We start from the raw sequence: 27,329 nt of genomic DNA, 5'->3' as shown, positions 1-27,329 counted from the left end.
TATCTCTGAACCTTCAACAGAGTCATATTAAAAGTTGTGTTCTGGTTTCACCAATCTGGTGTGAACTTAAGTAAAGAGGTTGGGTACACACAAGACAAATCAGTACAAGAGACAACAGTAGAAGCAAGCTGCCATGAGAGACCAGTCCTGACTTTTCAGGAGGGCATTTGCACAGAGGTCCACCCCCCTCTACCCCTCAAAGCCAAATGCAATGACCATGATGGTCCTATGGGACAGCAGAATATTCCTAAGGATTCTTAGGGTTATTTGGAAGGGGAACCTGGTGAAGACTGGGTTTCCTATTACCCCATGGGTACGATGGAGGTACAGAAAACATGACCTGTGAGTCCTGAGCCTACCAGAGATAAAGAAATATTAGCATATGTCATACATGATTGATGTGGATATCAAATATGTAAATTTGTAGGTTACATTAAGAAAGTGTTAACAGGATTTCCTTTGGGATTTCACTTTGTATTCTTCTATACACTAAAAAAAAAGTTTACAAAATATATTTATTACTTTTACAATATAAATTAACTAAAATAAGATAGAAAGGTGTGTTTATTTAAAAAAAATTTTTTTTCAACGTTTATTTATTTTTGGGACAAAGAGAGACAGAGCATGAACAGGGGAGGGGCAGAGAGAGAGAGAGGGAGACACAGAATCGGAAACAGGCTCCAGGCTCTGAGCCATCAGCCCAGAGCCCGACGCGGGGCTCGAACTCACGGACCGCGAGATCGTGACCTGGCTGAAGTCGGACGCTCAACCGACTGCGCCACCCAGGCGCCCCTAGAAAGGTATGTTTAAAAATATATATTACCTAGGGGCGTCTGGGTGGCTCATCAGTTAAGTGTCCAACTCTTGGCTTTGGCTATAGTTATGATCTCACGGATCATGGGTTCGAGCCCCACATCAGGCTCTGCACTGACAGTGCAGGGCCTGCTAAGATTCTCTCCTCTTTCTGCCCCTCCCCTGCTCTTGCTTTCTCTCAAAATTATAAATAAACTTTAAAAATACACATATATAGGGACGCCTGGGCGGCTCAGTGAGTTGGGTGTCCGACTTCGGCTCAGGTCAGGATCTCAAGGTTTGGTTCGTGGGTTTGAGCCCCGCATCAGGCTCTGTGGGGCTCTGGGCTGACAGCTCAGAGCCTGGAGCCTGCTTCGGATTCTGTGTCTCCCCCTCTCTCTGCCCCTCCCCTGCTCGCACTCTGCTTCTCTCTCTCTCTCTCTCTCTCAAAATAAATAAACATTAAAAAAAATGTTTTTTAAATACACATCTATGTAACCTAAAAACATTCCCCAGCTGAACCAAGAAATGTATGCTACATTAGGAATTAAATAATGGAGGAAAATAGCATATTTTAAATATTACCCCAGAATAGTTTACATTTGCCAGGTTCCTTCTAAATTTTCCTTCTGAGATTTTGTCCCTTTTTTTTAAGGAAGAAGCAAAATATATCTCTTATTGAACTACAAGCTGTGGAACAATTATAGCATCCCTTCAGGCTTACACTAGAAATGATGTTAATCCCTTGCCATAGCCTTAGATCAGGGTTCTCATCTCTGAATACACACATATAGCCTGGCTCCAAGTTGAGTAAACCTGGAGTAAGCTCATGTGAGCCCACCTCTTTTCTTAATTTTCAAAATTCTACAGGTGATTCTGATGTACGGCTACGGTTGAAGTCCTGCATTAGAACTGGGGAGAATGTTAAAGGGAATACACCCAGGGGACTCAACCCAAACTTCTAGGCAATGTGACTAGGCAGTAGTTGACTGGTCCATCCTGAAGATTCCCCACAGATGAGAAAATAGCAGAGCCAAACATAAATTGAACCTTAACAAAGAAGCGTGGACACCCTTGTAATTAAAATATATTTGTTAAAAAGTTATTTTGAATTAATTTTTCAATTAATCTGTTCTGGCTTTTGAATCTGTTAGTTTTTTTCCTTGTATTTCATGAAAACGCAATATAGGTGAATAAAGAGAAAGGAGAAGAGAGAATAACGCTGTGCTAAAGAAGATAGTTTTAGAGTGGACTTTAGGACTATTTTGGAGTTGTTATTCACTTCAAAGGGGCAGAAAAATATTCAAACAGAGGTAGCATAAGGTTAGTGTGAAAAATGTTGGTGGAGCCTCTAGTTTGGTTGCTCACTCTCCAGGATTTGGAGCCAATATATTAGTTCCGTATATCTAGTTGCCTCAATAGCACATTCAAAAAGAGGTGGAACTGAATGTTTCCCAGCCTTATAGTTCTGTGTGTCTGTGAAAGAGAAGCGTGAAAGAAGGGGCAGGTAAGGCCTAGGAAGGAGGATATACCTTAGAGAGTAAACTAAGCTGGGATTCTTAACCTGCGATCTTTGGAGAGCTTCAAGGTATCCATGAACCTCCTGAAATTACATACAAAATTATGTATGTGCCCTTTGTTTCTGGAGTAATGGCCCGTGACTTTTATCAGATTCTCAAACCATTGGAAAGGATTAAATACTGCTTTCTTTTTCCAATTTATTGATTTGTTTGTTTATTTTAAAAAGAGTCTGAGGCGCAGGGACGGAGGGTATAAATACTATTCAAGTTAGGATAGAAAGAGGACTTATTGATTTAGTCAGCTATCTGGAGGGGTCCCATTGGTTCTTGAAGCTGGAGCAGAATGCTGGTAATCACATTGTTTGAAGCCTGTCATGGGGAGAAAGACAGAGACGTGGATAGGAAACCATAGATGGAAATTCAAGGTCAGAACAGGTAGATAGCAATGGTTAAAACTGCATGAGGGTACATACATAGGGATTCATGTATCATTCTCTTTACTTTAGATTAGGTTTGACATTTTCCACAATAAAACATTTAAAAAAAAAAAAAAAAAAAAAAAAAAAAAAAAAAAAAAAAGCTCCCCAGAGAGTATTCTGGGAAGATGCCAGAGTAGGAAGCACCAGAAATCTATCTTCCTATCTAGACAACAACTGCACTAACAGAATCTGTCTGAGGTAAGTACTTTAGAACTCTCAAGTCTATGGAAGGCTTGCAAATTCCGGGAAAAGGGTTGGATGGTAAATTGAGGTTAATTTTGGTCAATTTCAGCTCTAAGGAGAGTAGCAGCTACTCACCTTCTACCCCTCAGGCCTTTGGCAGGCTGCCCAGCTTGTATTTCTGGAGCATCTGCACACAGTCTCTAGAAGCTGGGGTGAGAATAAAGGACCCTGTCCTCCCACTATCAGGATCTGTGCTCTGACTGTAGAATGCTGTTTCTGATCACAGAGGTGTAGACAAAGAGGCAGGCAGCTATTGTTGTCACAAGCCCCTACCCCTCTGGCTGAAGGGACTTTCAGGGGATATAGAGGGCTAGCACCTTCCTCCTACCCTTCAGTTTTTTCTTTTCTTCCTTTTGGGAGCCAGACATTGAAAGCTAGGACATTCAAAAGCAACTGCACATAAGGAAAATTAGAAAGTCATGGCACATGCTCAGGGGAAGGCACAGGCTCATAAAGGACCTGAGAAGTCCTTAAGCTTATACCTCAGGTGACCCTCAGCAGAGACAGCCTACAACAACAACAACAACAAAATAAAAAACAAACAAACAAAACACAAAATAGCAAATCTTGGAGATAGAGGAGAATCTGATTTTCAGAGGTAGCATATCAGATTCAAATGTCCAGTTTTCAACAACCACAACCACAAGGCATATAAAGAAGCAAGAAAGTATGGCCCATTCAAAGGAAAAAAGAAAAAAGAAAAGAAAAGAAAAGAAAAGAAAGCAGTAACTGTCCCCGATGGTGAATTTACTAGACAAAGACTTTGAAACAACTGTCTAAAGATGCTCAAACTAAAAGAAGATGTGGAGAAAATCAAGAAAATGATACACGAACAAAATGGAAATACAAATAAAGAGATAGACACTTTAAAAGAAAAAAAAAATGTGTAGCTGAAAAGTACAGTACCTGAAATTGAAAATTCACTAGATGGATTCAAAGGCAGATTTGCACAGGTAGAAGAGGCAGTGAACTTGAAGTGAAGACAATTGAAATTATAGCTTCTGAAGAACAAAAAGAAAAAATATAGAAACAAAACCTGTGGGACACCATCAATGGAGCAAAGTACATGTTGTAGAAGTCCCAGAAACAGAAGAGAAAAGGGGGCAGAGAGAGTATTTGAAGAAATAACGGCTGAAACTCTGTAAGAATTTTGGAAAATTCACACATTTGTGGAAACTAAAGAAGAAGTCACACAAGAAATTAGAAAACACCAGGGGATGAATGAAAACAAAAGCACAACATACCAAAACTTATGGGACACAGTGAAAACAGTGCTGAGGGGGAAATTTTAGAGCTGTAAGTGCTTACATTAAAAAAACAAGAAATATCTCAGGGCGCCTGGGTGGCACAGTCAGCTAAGCATCTGACTTGGGCTCAGGTCAAGGTCTTGCGGGTTCGGGAATTTGAGCCCCGCGTTGGGCTCTGTGCTGACAGCTCAGAGCCTGGAGCCTGCTTCAGAGCCTGTATCTCCCTCTCTCCTCTGCACTCCCCTGCTCACACTCTGTCTCTCTCTCCTTCAAAAAAAAAAAGACATACACACACAGGAAATGTCTCAAGTCAACAACCTAACTTTACAACTTAAGGAACTAGAAAAAGAAGAACAAACTAAACCCAAAGCTGGGAGAAGGAAGGAAATAATAAAGATTAGAGCAGAAATAAAACAGAATAAAAAAACAATGGAAAGTAGAATGGTGGTTGCCATGGGATAGGGGCAGGGAAGAATGGGGAGCTGGTTTTTAAGGGGTACAGAATTTTGGTTTTACAACATGAAGAGAGTTCAGGAGGGGGGCGCCTGGGTGACTCAGTCAGTTAAGCTTCCAACCCTTGATTTCGGCTCAGGTCATGATCTCATGGTTTCGGGAGTTTGAGCCCCACATGGTCTCTGTGCTGATAATATAGAGCCTGCTTGAGATTCTCCCTCTTTCTCTGCCCGTCACCCTCTCAAAATAAATAAATTAAAGAGTTCAGGAGAATGGGCGGTGATGATGGTTGCACAACAATATGAATGCACTTAATACCACTCAAAAATGGTTAAGATAGGGGCTCCTGGGTGGGTCAGTCGGTTAAGTGTCTGATTCCGCTCAGGTCATGAACTCACAGTTGATGGGTTCAAGCCCCACATTGGGCTCTGTGCCGACAGCTCAGAGCCTGGAGCCTGCTTCAGATTCTGTGTCTCCCTCTCTCTGCTCCTCCGTAGTTTGCACTCTGTCTCTGTCTCTCAAAAATAAGTAAAAATGTTAAAAAATATTTAAAGAAATGGTTAAGATAATACATTTTGTTATATTTATTTTATCACAATAAAATAAATCAGAAGAAAAATTTAAATAAAGAGTCCCAGATGAGATAGCAAGAAGACCCTGAGAAAAAGTCCTTGAGAGCCATTGAACTTGTCGTGAGAGCAGAGGTTAGTGGCCCATGTCACCCTCTTTCCCTAAAGGGAAAGCCCTTTAATTTTCTGATAATCACATAGACTTAAAAAAAAATCTCTGGGGTCTGGTAACTTAGTCACATTGATACAGGGGTATTGAGTAAAAGAGTAAACAATTTTATGATATTTTTTCTGAATAAGCATTTTAGGGATAGAATTTTGTGTAATTCTCCCTGTTGTTCACTTACTTTTTAGTATAAATCCAGCCTTCATGATATGACAATTTCTGTTCTTTCCAAAATGAGGGTAAAAATGTTACTTGTTTTATTAACAGTGATATAAAATTTTTGACAGGAACATAAATGCTTAGAAGATATCTGAATACTCATAAGTTACTGTAGTCTTTTTCTAAACCTCTACTTAAATCAGACCCTCCAAATGTATGAATTTTTATGTCTTTATTTTCAATTGTGAATATTTTCTTCCACTACCTCTTCCCTACACCTAATCAGGGAATTAAATAAAGTCTTTCAACTAGTTTCCCCTTTACATATTGGTTATGTGAAAACTGTCACTCTGTCCTTCACCTCTTGGGCACCAGGGGGCAGACATCTTAAATTTCACTTACCTGGGACACATCCTTTTTCCCTCCACAGTAAAGTTTTCTCTGGATTTGCTCCAGCACCTTGAAGAAGCTTAAAGGAACCATTCAGTTTCAGGCTCTTCCGGATAATTAACGTCTTTCCCATGGCTCCTTGGTTCAACACACCCAGCAGAGACCGAAAGTAAGGATTACTCAGGAGGCAGCCCCACCACCCTTTGTCAATCTGCGCAATCAAAAGAATTGTCCTTGTAAATAGTCTTTGTGAACAATCAGTTCATAATCTTTTTCGTTGTTGTTATTCCTGTTAACTTTTAATTGTTTCTAGGCTAAAGACAATCTAAAATTCTATTCATTACTTTAGCCTTCAAAGATTATGAAGTAAGATAATGGAAGTGAAACCGCTTTCGAAGGGGAAAGAGGCACCATAAAATTGCAAAGTGCAGTTACCTTTAGGAGATGTGTTAACTAGACGAGGACACTTGCCTAATAAGTAATCAATAAATGGGCAACAATGATTGCCAGGGATACATTTTCAAAACAGTAAAGTTAACTTTTGGTCCTCATAAGTACAGATCTTATAGTTTGTTTTTTCTTATGATTGTGTTGTTGCGCTTCCTTTTTTAAAAATTTTCATTTTCCAAACCTGTTAACTCTTGTGGACGTATCCTAAACTTCACATTCAGAACCATGCAAATAGCCATTTGCTCACCTACAGAATATTGTGGATATTAAGAAATCTAGCAATTGAATTTAAAAAATAAAGTAGGACTTTCTGTGTGTTTACTGTGAGAAACCAGGTCTCAGCCATCAATAAGCAAATAGTTCCAAGAGAAAATGTAAAAGTACAAATATGTAAAATATCTTTTTTTTCCCCTAATGCCAAATAAGAATATTTTTATTTTCCTTTGGGCCATCCCTCAATCACATTTAATATTTTTATGTTTACTTATATTTGGGAGAGAGACAGAGTGCACAAGCAGGGGAGAGACAGAGAGAGAGATGAAGACAGAATCTAAAGCAGGCTCCAGGCTCTGAGCTGTAAGCACAGAGCCCGACGTGGGGCTCAAACCCGAGAGCCGTGAGTCCAGGAACTGAGCCGAAGCTGGACGCTTAACCAACTGAACCATCCAGGCGCCCAGAGAGTAGTTTCAAATTTCTTAGGGTTGTTTTTAATCTGTCTTTTTGTTCCTTTAACAACTATGATCAGATTTATCTGAAGGGATCAAAGACTTCAGAGCACCACAATAGCAGTATCTGAATTCAACACAAATAACCCTGGCTGGATAAAAAGATTTTTTGCTCAAAGTTTTTTCAGCCATTTTCTTTGTAAGCAAACTTGGGACCATTATTCGTAGGAAGACAATGTTATAAATGTTGGTGAAGCTCCCTGCCTCACCTCCACCCAAAACAAAATAGAACATTTCTGGTTAAATATGTTGCAGTCCCCTCTGGGATCGCCACTCTTTGTTATTGTTACTTTAACTGTTTTTGTGATTACTGGGAAGAGAAATTTGTATTTGTACAGCCCTTTATTCATACATATTCGCGTTTACCCGGCTCCCAACTCTCATGTGAAAGACATCTCCACCTTATGGAGTGGACAACTGCCTTAGAGAACTTAAATAGGTTGATAGATTTAAAAATTTAAAGTACAGGGGCACTTGGGCGGCTCAGTTGGTTAAGCCTCTGACTCTTGATTTTAGCTCAGGTCATGATTTCATACATGGTTCATGAGTTGGAGCCCCCCTGTCGGGCTCTGTGCTGATACGTGGAGCCTGCTTGGGATTCTCTGTCTCCCTCTTTCTCTGCCTTGCCCCCCACCCACCCACCCACACACACACAGTGCTCTCTCTTGCTCTCTCTCAAAATATACGAATAAACATTTAAAAAATGTTCAAGATACAGAGGCGCCTGGCTGTTTCAGTCAGTAGCGAATGTAACTCTTGATCTTGGAGTTCTCCCATGTTGGGTGGGAAGACTACTTAAAAAAAAAAAAATTAAAAATTCAAGATATAACATCGTTACAGGAAAATTGGTTTTTTGTTTTCTATTTTTTTAGAATAGACCATAATCCTGTATTTCTAATGGGTTAAGGGTGATAAGCTTTTTTTTTAAGTCAAATATTTGAACTTTAAATACTGAGTACCTGGGAAAATATATTCTGAACTTCAATTCTCTCAACCCTAACCTGACCCCAGATTGTGAGCTTCAGACCCCTTCTCATGCTGCAGGACAATAGCGGTGCCACCCCTCACCCCCACCAGTTTTGTTTTCTGTGGTTTCAGTTACCTGCAGTCAGCCACCATCCAGAACCAGAGGATCCTCCTTCAGAGGAATCGTCAGAATGTCAATAGCAACCTAACTCATTCACCTCTCCTCAGCTTATCCTAGGCATTTGGTCATCTCACACCATCACAAGAAGGGTGAGTACTACAACACAATAAGATGTTTTGAGAGAGAAGAGATACCATGTTCATATAACTCTTATTACAGTATATTGTCATAAGTGTTCCATTTTATTACTAGTTGTTGTCCTTAATCTCTTACTGTGCCTATGTTATAAGTTACACTTTATCATAGGTATGTGTGTGGAGAAAAAGGCATAGTATAGGTAGGGTCTGCCACAGTCTGTGGTTTCAGGCATCCATTACGGTTATTGGAACAGATCCCCTGTGAATAAAGGGGGGACTATTGTATTACCTTTCCTCTCCACCCACATACCCTGCTCACCGGGTAGTCATTCACATTCACAGGATATGTCAAATCTGGATGTTTACTTGGGAGGCAGTGTGGGTGGAGGGAAAAATGTAGCCCTGGGCATCAGGCACCTCCCCTCCCTACTTATTTATAGCGTGACCTTGAGCAAATGTTGTGATTTGATTAGCCTCAGTTTCCACCTCAGCAATGACACGGTAATAATACATACCTCTTAGTTAATGAAACATCATTTGTGTCGTCCTGGAGTGTAATTGTTTCTAAAATACTTCCCATCCTCTTTACTAGTAAATTCTAGTTATTGCTAGCTGTTACTATCAGAAAATTATTTTGCCATTTTAGTTATGGTTTAGAGTAGTGAGTACAGTCAGGAAACCTACGGCTGGGCTGTTACTATGTCATAGGAATTAGCTTTGGATTGACCTCACACTAATGTTTAATTTTTAAAAATTTATTTGTCATGTTTCAAGAATATAAACGTGGGGTACACAATCCTAATTGTGTAAGGGACAGTTACTTTCCTTTTTTTTATTTTTAAAGATTAAAAAAAAATTAAGTAATCTCTACACTCAATATGGGGCTCAAACTCACAACCCTGAGATCAAGGGTCACATACTCTACCAAATGAGCCAGCCAGGCGCCCTTGCTTTTCCTCCTGATACAAGCTTTTATCAGCAACTAAAACACCCTGAATAGTCAAGAAGTGGGGTCATATCATATCATAACAGGAATTGTTGTGAATCCAGGAACAAGGGAATGTTGATTAAATGGCAGTTCGAGGATTGAACATGAAGAAAGCCATGGCTAGGAAAAAACTCTGACTTGGGGAATTGATAATTATTTGTGGTTTTGCTCACTTCTTCTCTTTCCCCTATCAAGGTTCCCAATAATTTAAAATTTAAAAGTATAAAATAAAATTCTGCCTTCCTCCCCTTCCCTTTTCTTGCCTTTGCCTTGCCTTCCCTTTCCTTTCTTTCCATTACTTCAGCCTCGCTGAGCATTTATTCATACTGAGACGTATAAACTGAGCACCTAATAACAGACACTGTGCCAAGCACTGAGAATGTAATGAGGAACAAAACAGCCATAGTCTCTGATCTTATGAAACTCATATTGGTTAGAAAGGCAGACAATAAGTAAACAACAATAAATAAATAAATAAATAAATAAATAAATAAGCAAACATAAATAATATGATGATTTGAAAGAGTGCTAAATGTTATGTGGAAAATAAAACAAACAAATATAAGAGAGTAACTGGGGAGCCTCTTTAGATTGGGTGGTCAGAGAAGGCCTCTGTGGAATGACCTTGAACTGAGACCTGGCTAATGCATTCTGAGCCATTTGAAAATCTGAGAGAAGAGCTTTACAGGTTTCAAAGATAGCAAAGGTTGAGGCTTTGTGGTGGGAATGAACTTAGTTTGTTTTAAGGAACAGAACTGGAGGAGTGATGGGAAGAATGGTAGGAGAGGAGGTCCGAGAGGTAGGCCGAGGGGAGGGACATTTTGTGAAAGACTGTATAGACCGTGGTGGTTAGATGTTAGATTTTATTCTGGAGCTTTTTAAACAAGGAATCTGTCTAAATGATCTGCTTAATGTCTTAAAGAATTGCTCTGTACTGCTGGTGGTAATGATTAGAAGCAAGGACACCAGTTAGGTTAAGCACTCAACCATGACTCCTAAGTTTGGGACCAGAGCAACTTGGAGCATGGCAGTGCCACTACTGAGCTGTTGAAGAGTAAATTTGGGTTAAGGATGTATCCCAAGAGTTTGTTTTTAGCCATGTTAATTTTGAGATTCCTTCTAATACCCAAATGCAGATGAGCACAAGCCCTGCTTTGGGTGAGCCCCACTCCTCTCTCCCCTCACCTCTCTCTCTACACCTCTCTGTCTCCTTCCTAGGATTCTCTCCTTCTCTCTCTGCACCTCAGTCACCTGTGCCCTCTCCTCTCTAAAAACAAAAAACACATATACTTCTGACACTCATGAGAGAGAGTAGACTTGGAGATATAATGTGACAGTTGTTAGGGTGAAGACTGAGTCATTTATTTAAAAAAATATATATACTGAGTACCTATTATGTATTAGTGGACATATTATGTAATCACTAGAGCAGTAAGTTATATAATTACCTTAGAAGATGACAAGGGTTATAAAAAAGAAAAAGTTGTGGAGGATTAGGATTGTGAGAGTAGAGCTAGTTTATGATTTTAAATAGGGAAGACAAGGAGGCCTCACTGACAAGGTGAGGAGTTATCAGTGAGGACACCTGCCTGGACACCCAGGCAGAGCCAGTACAAACTCCCTAGGATGAACACATACTTGGTATGTAAATGGTAAGAGGGCCTGGAGAGCTGTGAGCTAAGTCCTGGATGAAATCCTTGTGGGCCCCGGGGCCCATCCTGTTTAAGAGGTCAGATGGATGAAAGGGAAACAGTCAAAGAAAACTGAGAAACAGCAGCCTAAGCAGTAGTTATAAAACCAGGAAAATGTGGTACCCTAGAAGCCAAGAGAGGAAAATGTTTCAAGAGAAAGAGACAGGTCAGCCAGTGCTGCAGAGATGATAGGTGAGATGAAAGCCAGAAGTGACTGTTAGAGATGGTTTTTGGTGACCTGGGCAAAAGCAGAGTCAGTGGAATGATCTGGATGGAAGGCCAGCTGGTGAAGGTTGAGGGGGAAAGTCTACAAAGGACAGAACTAGTGGTCAGGTTGTGTCTGCCCAGGATCTGAGGTAGATTTTCTGTATAAGATAAAATAACAAGTTCCAGTGCCCTTTCTCACAAAAAAAAAAAAAAAAAATGCATCTTGTAGCTCTTTTGGGTGTAACTCCATAGCCTTTTGTGGCCCTCAGTGAAACATCTGGCTGAGCTGAACCACTTCCATTCAGAATGACCACACCACCAAATTTATCCATGAGCTCATCTTCATGAAAGCCTAGAGTTTATTGCTAAGTCTCTCTGAACAAGTCACTTAATCATTTTGTGTAATTTCTCCATGCAATAAGCCGGGTTTCCAGAAAACTTATTAGCTACGTCTATGGCTTTTAGAAGCATTGCTACCAAGAAACATAAGTACAAAGCTTAAAGCTGTGATTTAGTTGTAAAATATTATTATTACACATCATTGTCCCTTCATTTTAGGTATTTTATTTCTTATGAAAATGGTCTTCATATAAACCCCTAAGAAGAGACGGGAAAGAGAAATAACTTCATAGTGAATGTCAAATAGCTAGTGAGATGAGTGGAGTTTGGACACAATAGTGTCCCCCCACTTCCCAGCACACATACACACTCATACCCTCACTCCTACTTACTCACCGGCACACAGTCTAGAAGTTGCTGATACTTGGCATCTCAAAAATAAACAGGAGGGAATCTACTTGGTTCATATCACTTCTAACAAGTCATGCTAATGATAATAGAATTATGTTATGATTTTACTACTGATCTCATACACTTTTGGCAGTATTTCAACATTTTGGTTGTTCTTTTTTTTTTTTTTCTGGTGTGTAGGGCTCCCTCCTCTATGCTCCCTTATTTTCCTCCCAAACTGTACCCATATAGGTGAATTAATACATAAGCAACTTGGGTGGAGTTCATCAGTAAAAGTATCCTAGAACTGGGGAGTGAAATGACTTTGGCACAGTGGTTAAGAGAACAGACTTGGGCTGGGACCTGGGTTAATATCCTGGCTCTGCTCCTTACAAGATATGAGAACTTGGGCGAGTTTCTTAACTTCTTTATGCCTCAAATTCTTCCTTTGTTAAAAAGGGATAATTACAATGCAGGTATTAATACAATTCAGGTATTAATGCATCTAATCTTAACAAAAACCCTACAAATTAGGTGCTATAATTAAATCTATTTTACAGATGAGGAAAACAAAACATAGATGTTACATAACCAACCCTAGGTTTCAATCTATTAAAAATAGATTTACCGTGTAATCTGGCAATTCCACTTCTGGGTATATATCCATAAGAATTGAAAGCGGGATCTCAAAGAGATACTTGTACACCCATATTCATAGTAGCATTATTCATAGTAGCCAAAGGTAGAAGCAACCCAAGTGTCCATAGAAGATAGATGTATAAACATAAGGGGGTGTATATATATAATAGAGTATTATTTCACCTTAAAAAGGAAGGAAATCTGACACATGCTATGACATAGATGAACCTTGAAGACATTATGCTATGTAAAATAAGCTAGTCACAAAAAGACAAATACTGAATGAGGTACATAATACTATATGAGGTATTCTGAGCAGTCAAATTCATAGAGAAAGCAGAATGGTGATTGGAGGAAATAGTAGGGGCTGGAGGGAGAGCAAAACGGGGAGTTTAATGAGTACAGAGTTTCAGTTTTGCAACGTGAAAAGAGTTTTGGAGATTGGTTGTACAATAATATGAAATATACTTAATACCACTGAATTATACACTTAACAATGGCTAAGATGGTAAATTTTGTTACGTGCATTTTACCACAATTAAAACCAAAACAAACAAATAAAAATGAACCAACCAATAAAACAAAAAAATGAAAACAGATTAGGGGGAAAAAAACCCACCATAGGAGGGCTGAGAACACAATGATTCTCTGTCATTCAGAGTGACAGAGAATTTAAAAGGCTGCCCACCTGTTGGATAAGGAAGATATGAACTCTATCATTGACAAGCTCGGGTACAGTGTTCCCGAGTGAACCAAATAGAAATGTCATCCATCATCAGCTAAGGATGCAGGTCTGAGGTTGGTGATCTGTACTAATGGAGGTGCTAGGAAGATAAAGCAGTAGCCCTTTACTGCAGGGTGGATTAGACGGGGGGAGGGTGAAGATGAGGACAAAGGAGACATGGAGGATGATTGCCATAATTCTAGTTTAGGAGGATGGCGATGGTACTGGCACAACCCAGGAAGGGGAAGCTGGAACCTGAGCAGCTGGAAGAGGCAATTGTGAGCTCAGTAACGAGTATGTTAAGATCAGGATATGCAAAGCTATTCAGTTGGCCGTTAGTTTGGCATCTGAGAAGGTGATTGGGGCTGAGAAGCCATATTGCTTCTTGTCCACCATTTTCTCAGGTGGACTCAGTTCTCTGAAAAAATGGTTCCCTCTCACATTCCCGGTGCCCATGAGCATATTGGAGAGCCCGACAGTGCTTTAGGAAAGAGAATTGCTTAACTTTGTTTAGTCTTTTCTAAACTCATTTGACTCCCCTTTTTTTTCTAAACTTATTTGCCCTCCCCCTTTTTTTTTCATGAGACATCTATTAATTTACTGAGGACTACACATTGGGGAATTGTTCTCTGATCTATGCAGATATTTTTCTCTTGACAAAGTAGAGCAAAGGAGAAACTGGTTAGAGGGTTGATAGATCTGTGGGTATTTAGTGTAGCTCTATTAAGTCACCAAAGCAGAGTGAGGAAACTTCCAGAAAATCTAGGCCTGACCTGGGAACTGAGGACATTGACCTTTGTGCGTGGGCAGTAGTGGGTGAAAGCTGCTGGGGGTTTTGATCAAAGGCAGCTTGCTGTCTTGGCTTTCTACCTACATTACATGTGCCAGTAAAGCCCTGGTCCAAACCTCCCATGGTTCTTTTTTATCCTCTACATTGGCTTCTTGTCCTTGCTTTTCCATTTGCATAACTAATGCACACAACACAGAGTTCCTGCAATTTTAAAGACAGCTGGCCAGCACATCTTGGATGCTGATGTCAGGAAACATCTGGAAGAGGGCTAAAGTTACTGCAGGCCCAACAGAGAACAATGGAAGCACATTAATGTGGAAAATTCAGTATGGGGGGGCTTGTGTACATAAAAATGGCTGCCAGGCCAACTTATAAAAGCCTTATGCAAAATGCTTTTGTAGTTTGGGCATTAATACCACTAAGCAATTGAGTGGTAGGCCAACTAAAACTGAAATATTGCTACTCTCTTTTGAACCCTTATCTTTGAGGCTTTCCTGTCCTTTTTCTTTTCTTTTTTTTTTTTTTAATGTTTATTTATTTAATTTGAAAGAGAAAGAGAGAAAAAACATGAGTGGGGGAGGGGTAGAGAGAGAGGGAAAGACAGAATCCCAAACAGATCTGTGCTGTCTGTGCAGGGGCTCGATCTCACATGAGAGCATGACCTGAGCTGAAATCAAGAGTTCGATGCTTAACCAACTGAGCCACCCAGGAGCCCCAACACTTGCCTTTTCTTTTTTTTAAAAAAAATTTTTTTTCAACGTTTATTTATTTTGGGGGGGACAGAGAGACAGAGCATGAACGGGGGAGGGGCAGAGAGAGAGGGAGACACAGAATCGGAAACAGGCTCCAGGCTCTGAGCCATCAGCCCAGAGCCTGACGCGGGGCTCCAACTCACGGACTGTGAGATCGTGACCTGGCTGAAGTCGGACACCCAACCGACTGCGCCACCCAGGCGCCCCTACACTTGCCTTTTCTTAAAAGGTTTCCTAGAGGGGCACCTGGGTGGCTCACTCAGTTAAGTGTCCGACTTCAGCTCAGGTCATGATCTCAAGGTTTGTGAGTTCAAGCCCCGCTTCAGGCTCTTTGCTGATTGCTCAGAGCCTGGGGCCTGCTTCAGCTTCTGTGTCTCCTTCTCTCTCTGCCCCTCCCTGACTTGTGCTCCTTCTCTTTCTGTCTCTCAAAAATAAATAAATGTAAAAAAAAAAAAAAAAAAAAAAAAAAAGGTTTCCTAGAAGTCCTGCCAGCTAACCAAGATACTCCTTTGTGAAGAATCATAAACTAGCGTTTTATTTCATAATAATTTTAAGCTAATCTCCCTCTTTCCTCTTTGTTCTCTCTCAAAATATAAAGATTTAAAATACAGTTCTGGTACACATATTTTCACTATCTCTAAGAAGTCAATGTTGGCAGAAATAAATTTATAAAAATTGTGATTGAAATATTTATTTAAAAAAAATTTTTAATGTTTATTTTTGAGAGAGAGAGAGAGAGAGAGAGTGTGTGAGTGAGAGCAGGGGTGGGGCAGAGAGAGAAGGAAACAGAATCTGAAGCAGGCTCCAGACTCTTAGCTGTCAGCACAGAGCCCAACTCGAGGCTCGAACTCACAAACCACGAGATCATAGCCTGAGACAAAATCCGATGCTGAAACCAACTGAGCCACCCAGACACCCCTGAAATATTTAAATATGAACATTATTTCCCAAGGCTACATGGCATAGCGATTGAAAGATTGAGTTTTAGAGTTTGGATTCTAGCTCCTCCTCTTAACCAACTATGTGTGACCTAGGGTAAGTTACTTAATTAGCATAACTTAATCTGTAAAATCGTTGTAATTATTCTGTCTATTTAGATTGTCATAAGGAGTATGTAGGCTAATGTGTGTTATAAGTGCTTAGTGACGATGAATCATGGGAATCTACTCCCAAAGCCAAGAGCGCACTGTATACACACACTGTATATTAGCTAACTTGACAATAAATAATATTTTTCAAAAAAATAATTAAAAAAAAAAGTGCTTAGTGAGATACCTGGCCCAGGTTAGCTATTAAAATTGTGATTTTGCTGATATCCAAGGATTAAGAAGAAATCCTAGCTATAATCTATTTCTCAATCCAACTCCAAACATTGAGCATTTGCTTTCAGTTTTCTGGCTTACAAACGTACATTTTCAAATCCTAATTTGAAAACAAATCCTAATTTCTCCCCCAAATGTCCCTAGAGTTATACCTACTGTTTTACTTTATTCTGCAGAAGCTAAAGTGGTATTCTATTTCTCATACGAATTAGTGATTACCATCCCATATTGTCTTCCAATATTCAGACTCCTTATTCTTTGTATGACAACTGCTTTTTCCCTTTGAAAGTGTGTGGATTTTCTTCTATCTCCTGGGTTCTGAAATTTTACAGTGACGTGCTTTGTTGTCTGTTTTAATCCATTGTCGCAGGTACTCGTTGGGCCCTGTCAATCTGGCAGTTTGTGTCTCTTGGTTTTGAAAAATTTCTTGAATTGTTATTTATTATGAGTTCCTCTGCAGTATTATTCTCTCTTTCTGGAACTCCTATTTATTAGAATATTGGGCCTTGTAGACTAATTCTTTCCTATTATCCCCGCTTTTTTTTTTTTTTTTTTTGTCTTTTGGTTTTTTTTCTGAGAGGTCCTCAACTTTATCACCTTAAACCTTTTGTTAAGTTTTAAATTCTTTTACAATATTTTAAATTTCCAAGAGTTCTTTTTTCTCTTTCTATAGTATTCTAGTATCTCTCTCTCTCTCTTTTTTTTTAAGTTTATTTATTTTTGAGAGAAAGAGAGCACAAGCAGGGGAGGGGCAAAGAGATAGGGAGACACAGAATTCAAAGCAGGCTCCAGGCTCTGAGCTGTCAGCACAGAGCCCAACGCAGGGTTTGAACCCATGAACCGCGAGATCATGACCTGAGCCGAAATCAGAAGCTTAACCAATTGAGCCACCCAAGCACTCCTGTAGTATTCTATTCTTATAATCTCTATTCTACTTCTCTGAAGATATTAATATTAGCTTTTTTTTTTTTTTGAAGATTTTATTTTGCTCCATAGCCTCTGTTTCTTCTCTAGTTTTTTCTTCTTTGTTTTTTTTTGTCTCTATATTTCCTGGTGGAGGCTTTCTTCACATGTCTGGTAATCCTTACCTTTTATCAATATTTTAGATCTGGTGAGAAGTTCTGTGCCATAGACAAAACTTGTTAAGTTTAGGGTGATCTGCTTGGGCAATTTGTATGCGGTGGGGTGGCGGGAGAATGTCATTATCTTTAGGTCTTTTTTCTTGGTCTGTTTAAGTCTTCCAGGGAAGAAATGTTTATTTTCTGTCTGCAGGGGGCAGTTATACCAAGCTGCCAGTGTTCTGGAAGTGGACTGAGGATTACAACATTTCATTATATAAACTTTTATTCACATCTCTCTGCTTTCATATAGTATTCCCAGTCTTAATCATGCCTAGTGCCCCTAATTCTGGCTTTGAGATCTTTATTATACCCTCCACAGAAGAAAACCTCATCTTCTCGTGGGACTGGGGAGAGGCAGTCAACTAAGCTACATTTGAGAGGGGGACTTTTGGCGTGGCCTATCCTGGGAATTGGGTTGCTTCCTGGTTTCTTCTCTGCTGGTTTAGGACTTAGCTTTCTCAATTCACTAAATCAGATAACAACTGCCCTACGTTTCAGTTTCTAAAATCATGTTGCTATCATTATTTCTTCCTCCTTTTAATTTAAAAAGAAAAGTCCCTTTTTTTAAACAATGTTTATTTATTTTGAGAGAGAGAGCAAGTACATGAGTGGGGGAGGGGTAGAGAGAGGGGAAGAGAGAGAATCCCAAGCAGGCTCCTAGCTGTCAGCACTGAGCCTGACACACGGCTTGATGTCATGAACCGTGGGATCACGACCTGAGCCAAAATCAGGAGTTGGGGGCGCCTGGGTGGCTCAGTCGGTTAAGCGTCCGACTTCGGCTCAGGTCACGATCTCGCGGTCTGTGAGTTTGAGCCCCGCGTCGGGCTCTGTGCTGACAGCTCAGAGGCTGGAGCCTGTTTCAGATTCTGTGTCTCCCCCTTTCTGACCCTCCCCGGTTCATGCTCTGTCTCTCTCTGTCTCAAAAATAAGTAAATGTTAAAAAAAAAAAAATTCAAAATCAGGAGTTGGACACTTAACTGACTGAGCCACCCAGGCAACCCCCAAATCCCTTTATTTCTATTTTAAGGGGTATTTGGGAGGAGAGAGTAAAGACATTTGTTCAATCATCCATATTTAATCACTATTTTTCATAAAAGATATTCTTAGTCTAATGATTTATTTGAAAAATTAGATTTTCTTTGCCAGAATCCCAAATCAAAGAATTTTGATGAGCTCAACCAATCTATGTGAATAGTTTTGTAAATGTATTTATTAATTTCTAACCAGTTTTTAATATTTTGGCCATTGTAAGTGCTGTGTGGTAAATGTTTCTCTTTGTTGGCAAAACCTTCTTGGGTTGTTCATCACCTTTTATGTGGTTATAGATGTAAACAACATGTGTGCCCCAGATGGGCTCTGAAATCCAGGCTCCCACTTTGTGACACACTCCTTAACAACACCCGAGGCTTCCAAACACAAGTCCCTAAATCTACTCATTTCAGCTTGTGTCCTGGCAACTCTCAAGGGAGAAATCTGGGATGACTAAAATCTCTATAATGAGAAAACGCCTACATTTCAATATCCGCTTTGGTGGGAAACTTTATATTCCACCTTCTTTCGACAGAGTGAGGTGTGGGTAGATTTGGGCTTAAGGCATGAAGGGTGGGGAGTCACCACATGAGTAGCAAGATGAGCGAGGATTTAGGTCCCTGGTAAACGTGAACACCTTCCACATTTTAAACCTTGATTTTATTTGCTGAAGTGAGAATTCCTACGATTGATACTCTCCTGCCAGAGCTGATTTCAGGGGTAGGGGGCAAGTCAGGCAGTAAAACAGAGTGAACAGCCCCTGCAGTCTCAGAGAGGCGATGGCCAGCCTGGTAAGTGAGAGTCAAAACTGAAGCCCTTTAAACTGGTTTTTGGCCTCCACAGTCAAAGGAAGACTGATCTTGCTTATTATTTCATTAGTCAATCAGAGTGTGTCTAGTAGTTTTGTTTTGTTTTTTCGGTTTATAAGAGCAAAGTCAAGAAAATACTGCCTTTGAAAATCAAGGAATCATAGTAATTGTTATTACTTCGTACCTGCTATTTGGTGGGTACTTTATATACGTGGTCTCATTTAGTCTTCCCAAACAATTTTGCAGTGTTATTATTACATCTATTTTGCATATGAAAAAAATATGAGTCTCTGAAAAGTTGAGTAACTTACCTAAGATCACAACGTTATTGAAAATTGAAGAACATATAAAAGGAAGACTTTTAGAATTTTTCTCAAAAGCCCAGGTTCTTTGTATTGAGCAAGCCGCCAGGCTCAGACAGACAATGCATGTAAGAGTTTTATATTGTTTGTGCAATGCTCATTTTTGAAGGTAGGGCACTTTTCAGATGTGCCAATAGGAAATGTGTTTATTATTGCTGATATATAACAAAATCAAAGATAAATTTGTCCATTTTATAATCCAAGTATACACAATTACATGACAGAGATCATCAGCCTAGCAAATCACCTTCCAATACAGGTACACAGATGACAAACACAGGACACAAAAGGGTCAGCTGAGGGTGCCACTTGCCGGAGCTGCCATTTTGTCTAGAGTTATCCCTGCCTACTAGAGAAATTGCAAAGACTTGGAGTCCTGTGTTCTAGTCCTGGCTTAATTTTTAATGGATTATCTCCATGGTTGATTGTAATTCTGCCTTGTCTGATAATTCCACCTCTCACTGCATCCACGTAGTGACAGTCAAAGCAACCTTGTTTATATAGTTAAGAGTTTTTAGCAACAGTCAATTTGTCCTGCCGTTTGCAACAACCTGGATGAAGCTGGAGGGCATTATGATAATAAGCCAGAGAAAGGTAAATACTGCATGGTATCACTTATATGTGGAATCTGAAAAACAAAATGAAAAGTTTTAATTCCTAGAGAGTAGAATGGTGGCTGCCAAGAGCTGGAGGGTGAGGGAAATAGGGACAGGTTAGTAAAATGGTACAAAATTTCATTCCTAAGATGAACGAGATCTGAGGATCTAAAGTATATCATGATGACTACAGTTAATAATACTATTTTGTATAATTAAAATTTGCTAAGAGAGTAGAACTGAAACATTCTCAATAACTACCACCACAAAGTACACATGTGAGGTGTTGGATGTGAACTTGATGGTGGAATCCTTTTGTAATATATACAGGTAACAAATCCTCACATTGTACACTTTAAATATATTATAATTTTATTTGTTAATTATACCTCAGTAAAGCTGAAAAAAATGTTCAGTCACTTGGACAAGGAATTAGTTCTTGATCCAAGCTGTACCAATGAGACCTTTCATCTATGACCTTGGAATTGATCTTAAGAAACTTCTAGTTCATTCAAGGGTTGGGATCACCTTCTGCCAAGTGAATAGGAAAACTGACAGAGCTGGCCTTCAAGAGGATAATAAAACACAAAGGAAGAAAGATGAGAAAGAAAGGGGCTTTAGGGTTCCCTCCAGCACTTCAGACCCCAGATCCAGAGGGTTACCGAGGCCTAAATGCATCATTGCTCTTGCTTTTATGAATTAACCATGAACCTATGTGTTCATTCCCTGGTTTTTAAAAACTAAACTAAAAATAAATTATTTCAGTCAGAGCAGGCCCAAATTTCACAAATTTAACTTGTGTGCCATGACACAAAAGAAGGTTTGGAAGCTTAAGACTAGAGAGATGTTTAGACAGTAGCATTGCACTGGAACAGAGGGACAGTAACTGGGAAGAGGATGCACAGATTTCAGTTTTCAACCACCAGTTGGCTGTGATGGCACTTCCCAAGAGAAGGAATGTGGGGTGAAAAACAGACTGAGGGGTGAGAGTGAGATGGTTAGCTCTACTTTAGCCACATAGCGCCTGAGGTGCCTGTGGGAGCACCATGAGGAGATGTGGTGTCTAGAGCTGGAAAGTGTACTATAGGACTTGTCAGCATAGGAAAGGTAGTAAAAGCCATGAACGTGGATGAGTTTGAGAAGACACCATGTAGTGAGAAGACAAGAGGGCAGGGCCAGAACTTGGACCACTAATCTCTCCAGTCCTAGGGCTGTTTGCATTGCAGTGGTCTCTTTTGTCAATGGTATTTGGGGGGAAAGACATTTTTAGCAAATATAAAGTGGCTCCTGAAGTGGAGTATCCCATTGCCTTGAGACTGCGCCCTCTACATTTTAGAGTCTCAAAATCATCCAGGTATTTGGAGACTGGATGGTGGTGAGATACGTCAGGGTTTGACGCTCTTTTGGGCTGCTCCTTTTCTGACTTTTTCATAGACTTCTTCCATTAAAAAATGTGCATACTCCAAGGCCCATTGCCCTCATGCTCTATATGCTCTGCCTTAAAAAAGTCAGTGGTGTGTGGCAAAATGGGCATGTCCTTGGCAGCAGACAGACTTGGTTTAGAATTCTAGCTGACTGTGGCCTCGGACAAGTTAATCTGTCTGCTTTTGTGTTTTCCTCATCTGTCAATCTGACTAACGATATATCCCTGGCAGAGCTGGACTGGAAACAATATGTAAAGGCATCCTACACAAAACCTGACATACTAAAGTTGGGGCAATTATCATCAAATAGGGCATCTACTCTAATGGACTTTTGTTTTTCTTGTTTCTCTTTTCTGTGAAAATCACAGAGTCTAATTAAAGAATATTCTCTGATTCGATATGAATGAGACCGAATTTTCATATTGCTAAAGTGATGATAGATGATTTGGACTCCGCTTTAAAGCCAGAGGTGCTATGGGGTGCCTGGGTGGCTCATCAGTTAAGTGTCCGACTTCAGCTCAGGTCATGATCTCACAGTTTGTGGATTCAAGCCCCACATTGGGCTCTGTGCTGACAGTTGAGAGCCTGGAACCTGCTTCTGATTCCGTCTCTCCCTCTATGTCTGCCCTCCCCCACTTGCAGAGTGCCTCTCTTTCTCAAAAATAAATATTAAAAAAAATTTTTTAAAAGAACAACCAGAGTTGCTAAAGTCCTTAAACTATCTAGAAACAGTCCCATTAAATTTTGCTGATGAACAAGCAATGCTGAAAATGTTTTTTCTTTCTTTCTTTTCTCTATGGAGAAAGAGGATTCCTGTTCTAGAATATGAAGGATAGGTTGGCAAGGGGGACACAGGGATGGCTCAGTTGGTTAAGTGTCTGACTTTGGCTCAGGTCATGATTTCATAGTTCATGAGTTCAAGCCCCATTTCAGGTTCTGTGCTGACAGCTCAGATCCTGGAGTCTGCTTTGGATTGTGTCTCCCTCTTTCTCTGCCCCTCCCCCGCTCATGCTTTGTCTCTCTTAAAAAAATAAAACATTAAAAAAAAAGTATAGGTTGGTAGGGGTATCTCTCTCCTTTTTCTTTAAGCAGATGGTAATTTATTATTTTTCCTCTGTTGTTAGATTCCCCTCAGAAGAATTAGGTGTGGGATATTAGGGCCAATGCTCCTCCTTGCCTCTCTTCCCTTTACAGATACCAGTTTCTGCAAATAACTCCACATTGACATTTGGGACTCTGATTCACCCCTGAGCTCTATTTTCATGCCTCTGGTTAGATGCTGGTCATTTCCATCTAGAAACACCACCTCTCCTCATGTCCAATTTTTTAAAAAATGTATTTATTTATTTTTAGAGAGAAAGAACAAGCAGTGAGGGGCAGAGAGAGAGAGAGAGAGAGAGAGAGAGAGAGAGAGAGAGAGAATCACAAGCAGGCTTCATGCTATCAGTGCAGAGCCCAACACGGGGCTCGAGATCATGACCTGAGCTGAAATCAAGAGCCACATGCTTACCTGACTGAGCCACCCAGGTGCCCCCAACATTTACAACACAGAGTATCATCATCTTCCTCCAAATCCTTCCTTAGCTCTGACCTTCCTCATTTCTCTTGTCAGTGCCTTTATTTTCCTGATAATACAAGCTCAAAAATTGGGAGACTGGGTGGCTGAACAACATGACCAGGGACCTCAAATGTTCCTATCTTTTGGTTCACTCATTTTCAGGCCTTCTGGTTACAAGACAGAAGCTAGAGATGTAGGCATCACCACCAGACACGCAATGTGCAGATGAAGAGAGAGCATCATCTCTTGTATGCCTAGTAAGAGTGAAGAAATCTGTCCTAGAAATCATTAGCAGACCTCTCACATCTCATTGACCAAAACTGGGCCACATGCTCATTTCTAAATCACTGGCAAGGAGTGTAGGGTTCTAATGGTTGGCTTAGGCTAATCAGAATATACCTCTGAGCCAGGGATAGCATCATCTTCCCTGAGGTGTGGATACACAAATGAAAGTTCTACTAAAAAGAAAGGAGGAAAGAATAAAAAGAGGAAGATAACGTCATTCTGGTTTCCTCCTACCATCTTAGTCCAAGCCCTTGTGAGCTCCCTCAGGGACAAGTGTCATAGCTTCCTAACTAGTCTCCCAACATTCTTTCCCTCACAGCCCACCTTACACAATATTGTCAGATTAATCTTCCAAAAACACTGCTTTGCCACAAAGCCCTTTTGTTGAAAAAAATGTCATCAGTTTTCTCTGACCTTTAGAGAAACACAATCTTACCGTAGAGTTTTGAAGACATAGAACATAAGAGTTGGAAGACCCAGGGAGATTGGAATGTCAAAGGCTGGCACCAGGAATATTGGCTTTGTTATTATTTTTTAATGTTTATTGATTTTGAGAGAGATGGAGAACACGCAGGGGAAGAGCAGAGAGAGAGAATCCCAAGCAGTCTCCGTGCTGTCAGCGCATAGCTGGAATGGGGGCTTGATCTCATGAACTGTGAGACCATGACCTGAGCAGAAATCAGGAGTCAGATGTTTAACTGACTGAGCCACCCAGGCACCCCAGGAATATTGGCTTAAACTGGACTAGAAAAACAGATGTGTGTGGTCTCACCTATACATTTATTTTTGTCTAACCAAAGGCTCGATCTACAGAAATCTCCCTAAAAGAGCAATTTTCAAACTGAGTTAAGCAACTTTCCAAGGTGTGTGCACGTGGATTTATTATTTTTTTTAATGAGAATTAGTTTCCAGATTTTCAACTTGTTCTTTCTGAAAACTAGGTAATTCTTCATTTTCAGTTTGCATTTCAAAAAACCTCCCTTCTCCTTATTAATCCTGGATCTTACCTTGGAATATTACCTCTAGGGTCTTGAGAATCTCTGGGAAATAGGGGAAAAGGAAAACAAAGGGGTGATTTGAAGTATTGATTTTGGGAAAGCCTTCTTTGATGATTAGGCAAAATCACCAGGTAGATCTTTCCATTAAGGATGAGTTGTGGCTTTAGACGTGGAGCATTTGGGCCTGTGTTGGGAGGCTCTGGATTCAGATATGTTGTAAGAGTGTAGAGGTGGAGTGACTCCATATCTCTTGTTCCCTGATTATTGTTAGAGAATGTATAGCTCTTCAAAGAGACACATGATGGCAAAGACCACTTCAAGCACTGAAAATGGTGTCTGCTATTTGTTCTCAGTTATTCTCAAAATTCAGCCCTAGAAGGGACCATTAGTTGGAAAGAATCTGTCTATGCATAGGAGAAGCTGTGCAGGTTTCTGATGCTTATGCAGGGCTGAGTGACACAGCTAAATGGGGCACACATCGGATTTTCATAGCGTTCCTAAGTGTCCCTCGCTTTTACCAGAATACAGTGTGTGTGTGATGCTCTCTAAACCTGTGCAACTTGGGGGGTGATATGCAATTTTTAAAAATTTAATTGAAATGTTTTCTGAGACGACTACATTCTCTACTACCCTAGATAAAAACTTCTTGTGCTTTCTTTATATTATATGGACATCACTTGAATAGAGTAATTAAAACTTACATGTATGAAATGACATTGTGGAATGTCTTTCCAGTGGTAGTCAATTATCATTTATTCTTTTATTTATTTATTTTTAATTATTTATTTTGAGAGAGAGAGAGAGAGAGAGAGAGAGAGAGCGCCCATGTGCAGGCGCCAGACTGTGAGCTGTCAGCACAGAGACCAAAGCAGGGATGCGGGGCTCGAACTCGCAGACTGCAAGATCATGACCCAAACTGAAGTCGGACTCTTAACTGACTCAGCCACCCAGGTGCCCCTCTCATTTATTCTTTTAAAACAGTGTATTTTTGGGGTGTCTGGGTGGCTCAGTTGGTTTTGCATGTGCCTTTGGCTCAGGTCATGATCTCGCGGTTCCTGAGTTCGAGCCCTGTGTCAGGTTCTGTGCTGACAGCTCAGGGCCTGGAGCCTGCTTTGAATTCTGTTTCTCCCTCTCTCTCTGCCCCTCCCCTGTTTGCGCTCTGTCTCTCTGTCTCTGTCTCTGTCTCAAAAAATAAACAAACATTTAAAAAAAAACTTTAAAAAGCCAGTGTATTTTCTCACTCTTATTAACACAAAATAACATAGTATGCTAACTGCCAGACTACTTCTTAGCAGTTCATACTTTTTCCCTTTCATTAAACAAATAGGAAAGTAATAAGTTTTAAAACTTTAGTGGATTATTTTCTGATTTTTTGTGTGTGATTGGTATTTAATCCACCCCGCTTCTGTGCCCCCCTCCATGCCCAGTTCCATTACCTGCAGACCATGCACATTTACCAAAGGAATATACCAAGACGTTTAACATTCTTTTTTTTTTTTAATGTTTATTTATTTTTGACAGAGAGAGAGAGAGAGAGAGAGAGAGAGAGAGAGAGAGAGAGAGAGCATGAGCAGGGGAGGGGCAGAGAGAGAGAGAGGGAGACACAGAATCTGAAGCAGGCTCCAGGCTCTGAGCTGTCAGCACAGAGCATGACGCGGGGCTTGAACTCACAGACCGTGAGATCATGACCTGAGCTGAAATCGGACGCTCAACTAACTGAGCCACCCAGGTGCCCCAGACTTTTAACATTCTTGCTTCCTTAAAATTTCAGCTACATTTTATTGTAATTATTACAATTAAGTAATGAAAAATAATATTTTAAACTGTTTTATACATTTTTAATTTTCGTTTTAATTTTTTTAAATTAGGTAGGCTCCACGCCCAAGGTGGGGCTTGAACTCATGACCCTGACATAGTCTACTGAGCCGACCAGGTGCCCCTAAATTGTTTTATACATTTTTAAATGGCTACATTAATTACATTAGCTCTATATCCTGATGTATGGCTTTTAGTAATTTATCTCAGAAGGTGTGTTCCATCAGTTCTCAGGGGTTTCATACTATTCCTCAAATTGCGTTTTAACTCACTTATTTGAATTGATAAATGAATGCAGCAGAATTTAAATTTTCCAGCAGAATATAAATCTGATTTAGCTGATTTATACAAAAGCACTAAATAAATAATGTATTGTTGAAAGTATATTAAAATGAATATTTTTATTTTCAGAGTAAGCAAGACACCTTTAATTGAAAGAGAAAAGAGGTAGTTGTTCGATAAATCTTAGTAGAAATTTTTAGCAGCCCCCCTGGAAATTGCGGGCTTTTGTAACTGGGTAGTAAATCATTTTGGTCTGACCAAATCACTTGACTGCAAGTCAAGTTGTTTCTAATAAAAAAGTTCCTATAAAATTAAAAGGAGTCCTTAGTTGAGTTGTTTGCTGATGATTCAAATAAGTTCAAGTAATTTAGTTAAAACTGCCTTTAAAAAAAGCTTCCATTCCTATTTTCTTATTTCAGTGCAATTTTCTTGGCAGTAACATTTATAAAAATGAAAAATAGAAATAAAATTGATGCTCTAGCTTGGGACACATGAACGAATTGAAAACAGTCTCATCCATCTAATTAAGAACTGCACCTTTAATAAAATTTTACTTTTTGTGTTTAATGTTTCTCTTAATTTGTTATATATGTGGGTTGTTTTGATAAATTGTACGCTACTGGTAAGTATAATGCTAACATTCTTTTTGATATTTTAGAGCCTGACAATGGTAGATTCTATTAGCTGCTTCCTAAAATTTGTTTTCCCCTTCTTTGGGGGCACAGCTAGCCTACATTTCCCCATCTTCCTTGCTGGAGAGTGTGGCCATGTAATTGTTCTGGCAACAGAAT

The sequence above is a fragment of the Prionailurus viverrinus genome, chromosome C2, assembly GCF_022837055.1.
Source record: "Prionailurus viverrinus isolate Anna chromosome C2, UM_Priviv_1.0, whole genome shotgun sequence".
Taxonomy (NCBI): domain Eukaryota; kingdom Metazoa; phylum Chordata; class Mammalia; order Carnivora; family Felidae; genus Prionailurus; species Prionailurus viverrinus.
Note: the sequence above shows the minus strand (reverse complement) of the source record.